The 9,352-nt window shown below is 40.1% G+C and overlaps 1 long non-coding RNA gene across 1 annotated transcript; it reads right to left on the reverse strand.

The window, feature by feature from the left end:
- Positions 1-298: 298 nt before the first annotated feature.
- LOC128915003 (uncharacterized) lies at positions 299-6,361 on the reverse strand. Its single transcript, XR_008468485.1, has 3 exons — positions 6,194-6,361; positions 2,961-3,134; positions 299-390 (listed from the first exon to the last, which is right to left on the reverse strand). It is a non-coding gene; the product is annotated as an uncharacterized LOC128915003 (long non-coding RNA).
- Positions 6,362-9,352: the final 2,991 nt, after the last annotated feature.

Genomic DNA, 9,352 nt, shown 5'->3' on the forward strand with positions numbered 1-9,352 from the left:
CCAAATTTAAATGTGGCCAAATTTTAGACATCTAAAAAAACCCTGCCTTTATTTAATTGCTCAGGCTTATTTCTAACAAGCATTGACTTGTATTGATAATGCTGTATAAATCAATAATATCCAAAATTCCCATACATAGAGAATAAGGATTATTTTCTGTTAGACAAGAAAGATGAGCCATGTTTTCCAGGCATTTAATTTGGTGCGGGGAAGGAATCCTAACAAAACTAATCCTTGATTTATACATATAGTTTGCAGATTTGCACCGATCAAGTTTGTGATAGTGCTAGAAGTTAATCTCACCTTTCCTCACTCTTGCCAGATGGTAATTGTTCAGAAAACCATGTTTCATTCCAGGGAAGATACATGAATCCATTTACAGTACAGACACTACAATGAAAGAACATACAATCATTCACCTAGCTCAAGAACATCTCTCAAAACCCATGCATGACCAATTTAATTACATGATAAACTGGCTTTTCTTGTCATCGCATGCACTTTATTTCTGGTAATTAAGCCCTGCTAGGGAAGTTGCATTAACCAGTGAAAATCCTGCCCTTTATGTGTTCAGGTGTAGATGAGTACACACAACCCTACGCATACAAACAGTCAGTCCTACTTGTTCTCACCTCAGTGTGTGCAAAATGCTCTAATTCCATTACATAAAATTGCTCTGTACCATGTTAACCCATGCTTGAAATTTAAGACACAACAGTCTCTGAACTGGGGTCAAACGTGTTCCTAATGATTAGCAGATAAATTAGGAAAATATTCAGCCCATTAAAATGAGCAGACTCGGGAACTCAATGGGATAGTGAATTAAATCATTCCTTTCACACTGATTAAAACAACAGAGTGGCAGGATGGTTCGTGCTCTGAAAGTGTATTACCTGACATTTCATACAGTCTGTCAGAAAACAAAGAAGGCCTAACAAAGTTTTAGCAACACCATTCAGAACATTATGACTACTTAAAGAGCGGTCAGTGTTCCCACTGTAAACATGTATCCCAAAGTGAATTTTTGCACTACCTGACAGGTAAGTATTTACGGTGGAAAGAAGCTTAATTTTAATTCATTGTCAATTATGACAACATGCATTGGTTTCATTTACCTCCTCAGTTGAATCAAATCTTTTTGGTAGCAATATAACATGGCTACAAAAATCTGTGACAAAAGATTTAAGTGAACAACTAAGAGCGGTATTTTTTTCAATAAATACAGCAGAAGTTTCCAATACTTTTTGTTTTCATTTGCAGACTTTGCAAACAGTCTAAACTCCTAAGCAGTAGAAAGCAAATAACTTGCGTAGCACAGTAATACAGTGGTTTTCTGCTGGCAGGGGAAAAATAAAGATTTTTCAGCAAGCTTTCTGTTCAATATATTACTACACTGAGCTGATGTCAGTTTTATTCAGAATTTATGTTGCATGTTGTCTATCTTAACAAAATAAATGCTGAAGAGGGACTGTTCTCATTCAGAAAATACAAATTCATGTCCCATTTCAATTAATTGTGAAGTAGAAAACTCAGAAGTCACAGTTGACCTTAGAATCTTGTGTCTGTGGAGTTAAAATGTTCTCAAAAGACCCAAGATGTCTTTAATTTTTATCATTTCATGTGATAAAAAAAATATATATAGTATATAATACATAGTATACCAAAGACAGTGATTAAATAGCTAAACCATCTGATTGACATCAGCGTCCCCTCAAAATAAAATATGTGTATGGAAAAAAATCCCTACAACTGAAATTATAAAAAAAAGTCAAAGCTGGGGATAAATCAGTCACATCAATAGGACAATTCTCAAGAGGAGGAAAGAAAAAAAAGAAGGGGACGGGGGAGTGAACCTAGATTTTTCAAAGGGAAAAAAATTGTTAATATTTGTAGGCCAGGGTTTGCATCCTTTATAGGAAAGTGAAAGCAAGATCATCACGAAAGTGCTTAATGATTTAGGACAACTGTCAGCGTCTCCGTTCTAGAGAGGATACAGTCTGGGACCGATGAGCTACAACCAGAGCAACTGCACTTGGTTTGAGTCCTTCTGAAAGGCTCAGAAAACGCAGCCACCAAGGTCCACCGCTGCGTTCTATCCTCTGCCTCATTACAGAGCCGCCAGCCCCATGAATGAAGAGCTAAAGCAGCATTTATAGGATGTGTCTTTTTTCAGACCGCAGGAATCCTGAAGTACTCCAGCTAATGCTGCACAGGCCTGCTTGAGTCTTGGAAGCCATCCAGCAGTCGCAATGGAGAGATCAGGAGAGATTAATTTCATCTACTGCTTAAGTGAAATATCCTGCTTTAGGGTAAAATAGCACTTTTTGACCTCATCCTGGTGAGATTAGACTGTTGCTGGTACCGGAGTTATTTTAACACAGGGAAGGGCTTCATTGCAGGTTTCAGAGAAGGCAGATTGCTCTTTTCATTTCCTTGGGTTTGTGACTATCAGTTTAAAACTGTATTCATACCTCCTACAGTAACATATACGAGGAATGCACAAGGTAGGAACATCACCGCAGGCTGCCGGCAAGCCACTGTCAACAGCATGGCACGAGTGAAGAGACAGCACGTTGCCTGGCAGGCAAGGAGGCACAGTTTCACCACCCCGACACTTTGCTAGACGAAGACATCTATTGGGACTCATCCAGTGATGAGACTTTAAAGGAACGTGGTGAAAACCCAACTTGGCCTGGGGAATTTATTGAGGAATCATCCCAGATGAGGAGGGAATTTACTGAAGGAATTATCCAAATGAGGCTGGAAGGCACTAAACAATCTGATAGGTCTTGTTTATTGCTAGCGTCTAGGGGGTAAATTATCCCTCAGATGGAAACTAAACCCATAAGACGGGAAAGTTATTTGGTAAATTCATTACAATAAACCAGAAAGAGTCATCGTATCTTCAAAAGCAAAGCTATTTTCAGGCCAACAAAGAGATAAGGATTTAAAATACTCACCTATAAAAATTAAAAATCTTCCAAGAAGCACTTTGGGATCCCCTTAGACATGGCCAAAAGCACAGATCTTCCAGCTATTCCTGCTTCGACGATGTTGTCATCAGGTGATATTCTACAATTTTTCACTGAAATCTTTGTCTTGTCCTCCCACAGCTTATGACCCCTGTAAGGCTACTGAGGAAAAATGCCACAGAAAATAGTTTTTCTATAGCTTTCCTCCATTTTATACATTATCTTTTGTCGTTTGAATGTAGTGAGGTAGACTTAAAAGGCAATTATTTATTCCATGTCCTACAAATTTTATAGCAGAGCTACAATTCTATTATACAGACATTGCTGCTGCATCTCAGTGCAAGCTGTAGCTTACTTGCAGATAATAGAGTGTGTCCATATGAATTCCTGCTAATAGTTACTTAGGAATGTAAAGCAACTAAATTAAACAGCTATCCCTATAATCAAAACCACAGTAATCTCTATAATTAGTTCTTTTTCTCTTTTTCATTTTTTTTTCCCCATAATAAAGCAGCAAAAGGTCAGGGCTTCTAGCATGCAAACAAGAATCAAGAACAGAGAATAAGATCAAATATCTTCATTTTACCAACAATTTTTAGGCTCAGAGACTAGCAAGTCTGTAGAAAAGTCAACATACAGAACTTGTGGGTACCATTATATCATTTCCTGTTGTTTTTCCAAGAGTCCCGTGATCATTTAATGTGGCATTTGCAGGAAATACATAAAAAGGAGCATTGAAGACAGCACTACAGCAGTGTGGGGACATCAAATGCAAATACACAGCATCCAAAAATTATTCCCACGAATTTTATTAAAAATAATCAGCTCCAGGAATTCTGGGAGCCTAAAATTGGTGTGCCTAACACACACCCAAGTACTTCTCTGGAAGACCACTACCAGCAGTCAGATTACAGAAGGCAGAATCTAATAAATTATGTCATTCTTTTGAAGAAATGCTAAGGTTGACATATAACCAGTATCCGAAGAACTACCCAAATCCTAGGAAGGCAACGTGAGTACTGAAAAGAGTACACAACCACGAAAAGGTAGCGGGCTTTAGGTTTCCAGAGGACTGGGGAGACACCTATTTGTTCAGCTGTGGTAGGCACAAAACATATATTCTTCCTTTGTGCCAGTTCTTCTACAGAGCAATAGTCTTGAGGCCTTACACCTTCAAAGTTTTACTTGCATTTGGGCATTAATGAATGGCACCTCTGTATCTCACCCCAGCGTATCCCCTGCACCAGTCAGGAGGGTCTAGAAGCTGGTTGTACTGGCTTGGCACACACTGCAGAAACTCCCAGGTCAAGAAGCTAAGAGAGAACACTGATATCTGCTGCAGCAGAAAGTGGGGTGGAAAATCCAGCTCGGGCTGTTTTCATCAGGGTTTAATTTAACCCTGTGCTAGAACAGTTTAAACTGTGTTAGTGTCAGCTGCTACTATGAGATTTATCAGAAAGGAGTGTAAATGGCACCTTAAAACAGTACCCTTTGTTTGGAAGAGGAAAATACTCGGGATTGCTAATATTGTGCCCAAATACACTCAAGACTCTAAAATGGGCTACGGAGAGTAGATTTTATCAGAATCAAATTTTAGCAACTTATTTTTAGTATATGTCAAGCACTCAGTGGAGGGGAAGAGATCCCCCACTAAGTGTTCAATTAGTAACAATGATCTCACAACAATATTCCTGCTGCCTGGGACACTGATTACTCATAAAATACTCAGTTCTGAATACTGGCTGAAAAGACTGTCACCAAGTGTGAAATAAGGCTGTGGGGAGAGAATAGGGAATAATACAAAAAAAGACTTCTAAAAGTTATAAAAAGAAGTCTGAACATTACAAAGTAGAAAGCAGGGGGTGTTGGAAAAATGCCCACATAGGAAGACCTCAGACTTCTACTTTTTATGCCATCTATTCCAAGGGACTTTGAAATACGTAGAATTTCTTTAGTATGTAGTTAGGATCATAGGAACCACAATACCTGATCTGCCCTATCTTACTCATTTTTAGAAGGTGGCGAAAAATTTCTGAAGGGCAATTATAGGACAAAGAGAATGATATTAAAATATCTGCGTAACAGATAGCGCTTTCAGTATTTCTCTGTCCCCCTGCAAATATCCTCTAAACTCTCATTAGCTCCTCTCACCAACACAACCAGTGGTGTCTGCGTGATGCATGTATCCAAGAATTCCTTTCCGAGAAGTTTCCAAGCCCAGTTCCTTTCCAAGAACCTTGTTTCTGCCACTGCTTGCAACAAATTTCCACTAACATCACACTGCCTCGGTGTTCTGCTTCAACTCTTGCTATAGTTTGTCACGATGTGTATAATCCCAATTAAACTAAACAATGCTGTTTCTCTTATACCTGATGACTGGAGAGGGCTCTAGTCATCACGAGTGGAACTCTGTTTTTGCTTCGTTGCTATAAGTGTTACGCCCCAACTTGAATTTTCTGTTGAAGAAGACAAGAGACTCAAGATGGCAATAGAGAGCTGGAAAAAGCGTATTTCAGGAAAGTACTATAAATAACCCTTTTTTTGCTTAATGTGTTGATAAACCTCTTGCTAGAGAGGCCTCTAGTGTTAATCTGCCCATCAGTCTCTCAACAATTCCCATCTAAAATTATCAACAAATAGTTTTGTCAGTGGAGAATGTTTATTTGCAGTTGCACAACTCTGAGTTTGCAGAATATTAGCTGCTTAAAACATAAGCAAGCAGCCACAGTCTAGAAAAGCCAGTACTGTGAAAATTAATTCATAACCTTATTTAGCAGTATATTTAGCGTTCCGAGATTTAGCAACATTTAGCATATTTCGGACAGATCAAGTGCCGTAAGGGCAAACATTTTATTAGAATTTTTTTAAATGGTGCTCAGTTAAAAATATGATTTTCACATGATTTTGGAAAACAAACATACATTTTTATAAAGAAGAGGTTTCTACTTCCCCTTGCATGGAATCGCCCTACAATGCAAACTGGACGTGGTTTCTGCATGTGCCTGGAGGCTGCTGTGCAGCACCGCTGCGTGCTCCTTGACAGCTGCTGCCTTCCATCCCAGAGGTGGCAGCCTATAAATGATGAACGAACCTATTCATATAGTCTGTAGCTATCTGAGCGTAAGAGGTATGCCTACTATGCGTTACGCGCATAAGCTAAATTTGGGTTAGTGGCATTGAAAAGCCTCCCAAAAGTAAGGAATTGTAGAATTATCACTTACCAGTATTTCCCGTGTTGAATTTGTCGAAAAAAGTAACATTTTCTACAAGATTATCCTTAATTAGCATTTGTCCCTTGAAGATCTTGTAACAGTACGCCTCATTGAGCCTAAGCGACTCTACTGGCCAAAGAACTTCCTGTATTAAGGGCTGGGCCAGAGCTGATAAGGCTTTATCCCTTTACTTCAGTGGACTTCAGATCAAGCCTATGGCTCCTGCCAGGGGAGAAAAAATTGGTTTTTATAAATAGGAAAGACTAATTTATGCCTAAGCTCCTGTTTCTGATCAGAGCAAATGTTGAAGGCTTTAAGGCTTTAAAGCTGATTACAAATTAAAATATCTGTGTCCCCAAATGCTTGCCTAACTTCAAACAATTGGCTGCCGCTGTCTGCTGAGCTGGAGCTGCAGGGACAGGTGTGCCCAGAGCTGACACCTACTGCAAGATCAGAAGAGGGCACTAGGGTTTAAGCTATGTTCAGAATAATCCGAGACAAAGAGGGGGAAAAAAAAAATGTGAAGCGTGTTAGAAATAGTCTTTTGTTATTCTGCTGGTTCTCTCATATAAAGTGAGAAAACACAAGCAGGGCTGGAGGCCCGCGGGACCAGGTGCCGTGGCAGCTCCAGCACAGCTCAAGGGGCACGTTCAGTCACCAACATTTACGCCAGCGTCTCCAAACTGCGGTAGCCTCACCCCACCTACCGCAGAGTCCTCCCCTCTGTCCCACCCTGCACGGGCAAATCTTCGCACATTGTTTCTCTGTTGGGCTCTCGGCTTGGGACTGTGCTGGCAGCAAATGGGGTACACCACCAGAATGAGGGCTCTTCACGGCCCCGCTGAGCTGCCCAATCCACCATGCTGAGCAGCAGTCGGAAGGGTCAAGAGGTGTCCCTCGGGGGCTTGAGAGAGGCAGCGAATTTTACACTGCAGCTTAATAGTGATAAAAAGCCATATGCACCCAACAAAAAGCCTCATTGTGTCTTGTTCTCCTTGTAGCTATGAAACAGTGTAATTGCATTATGATTGTTATTCTTTGTTAAATCTGATGTGGTGTTTTGACACAGCACAACACAAACTTTTGTTACACAGGACTTGCCACCGATTTTGCATGTTCTGTGTTAAGGGCGTACATTCAGTGGCGATGGACACGCTGGAGTCAGGAGAAACCACTCAACACTATGCGGCTTATATCAGCCAGCTCAGCTGTTTTATCTCCCTCTGTTGTCAGCGGATAGAGGATTGCCCAGAAAAAAAAGAACCCAAGCTAGGATTTTTCTCCAAAACACCTTCTGCAGGAATATTTTGGTCCCCATTGGCTCTACAGGGGATTTAGGAAGAACTATACCACATACTGGCTAAACCGGACGTGTAAATATCCACTATGTATCAATAAATCCATAGAAATCTTAGTGCAAGACATAAGAACAGCTGTACTAGGTTAAGACAAATTATCCTGTGTGATAGAAGATAAATGCAGAAGACTGTAATAGGAGAGTAAACGATACTTTCCCAGGTGTCCTCTCCCAGCTTCCAGCGATTTCTGGTTCAGAGATTTGTCTTTTTGTTAAATACCCCTTGGTGGATTTTTCCTGCATGGATTTCCTCCACCTTCCTCCAGAGATGAAACAAAGGCCTAGGAGACAATACAGTGAGTTAACTTTCCTGACATTCATTTACGTTATCATCAGAAACCGGCTTCAGGATTCATCCCTACCCCACATTGAAATCAGATCTATGCAGGGCTGCTAAAGCGGTACCTATTGGCTACGACTGCCTTAGGGGCATAAGATAAGCATTTTGCCTATAACGCCACTCTACTCATTATGTCCATTACTTACTGCTGAATGAAACACGTGAATGGCCCTCTGGAAAGCCCACATTCACCTAAACCAGCCTAATGGAAGCGTTTAAGTTTCCAGGAAATCAGAGGCCAGAAAGCCCTTTTAAGAGAAAACCCTTTAAAGAAGCACATCAAACGCAATCGCTGTTTAAAAATATTTACATCTTATTAAAATGGAAAAGTTAGGTACAGCGCCAGTGTTGGGAAACACTATTTGCAAAGCCAGCGGGATAAATACGTACGTGTAGCTGGCTTCACACCACCGACATCGGCTACCCTACAATCAGTGTAGGATCACTACGTTGTACCCTTCCTCCCAAGGGCATTAACTGCAGCATATATTGAAATGTTGGAGGACGCATTTGCTGGGAAAGTTGCATCCTGAGAACGTTTTCTGTGAATTTTTAATTGTAAAAGAGTTATTTGATTCTATACACTAAAGTAACCTGAATAATCTACGTGACTGCCCAGTATAGATTGTATTAGGATTTCTTACTGTTACCTTGCAATATATGTACATGTATTCAATGTCTATATTTAAAAGGCATCTCACAGTGAGCAAAAAACCATGCATCAAGTATTATATTATCTAGTGTATATTCCTCTGTAAGCTAGAGGGGAAAAAATTGGGCTTATGCCTAGAAAAAAGACGTTCCAAACCAACTGAGAGTAATTCAAATTGAAGTATAATAACAAGGAATTTTGAGTGCGAGAGGCCATCAGTCTTTGGGTTTTTAAATGTTGCCTGTGAAAACGCAAGATCCCTAACGTGAGTTTATTTTCTATTTAAAAACTAATAATTATTGTGTTGTACTGAAAAGTAAGTGAGGAAAAACCGCATTTCTCATGCTGCTTCTAAGATAGACAGGAGCAGAAGGGGACTGGCACATTTATGTGTAAATTCAGGAGTAAATTTAACAAAGTAATTAATACATTGGGTAGAACGCAGAAAAAAAAAATAAATTAAAAACCAGGGTTTCTGAGGCAGCCTGTGTCCAGAGAGAGACTCTACCAGCCTATACAGTGCAGCGCCTTCCTACAGACTGACCCTCTAAAAACTTATTAATAAGCAATTTTCCAAAGTATTTGAGACTAGCATATCTTTTTCAGTGGGAGTCAAATCTTCTGGGATGACTTGACACTGGTCTAGCCTCTCCCTTGGACTAAGACTTTTAAGCCTTATTATTGTGCAGCTTTTAAATCATCTTCCCAACCTGTTGTGACCCAGACAGGTATCTCCTCTGTTCTAGTGAGAAAATGCGAATACTAGTCTCCTAAAACCTTAGAAAAAGATACACGTCGCTGGTACAAATATCAGCACAC

Source organism: Rissa tridactyla, chromosome 9, assembly GCF_028500815.1.
Source record: "Rissa tridactyla isolate bRisTri1 chromosome 9, bRisTri1.patW.cur.20221130, whole genome shotgun sequence".
NCBI classification, from domain to species: domain Eukaryota; kingdom Metazoa; phylum Chordata; class Aves; order Charadriiformes; family Laridae; genus Rissa; species Rissa tridactyla.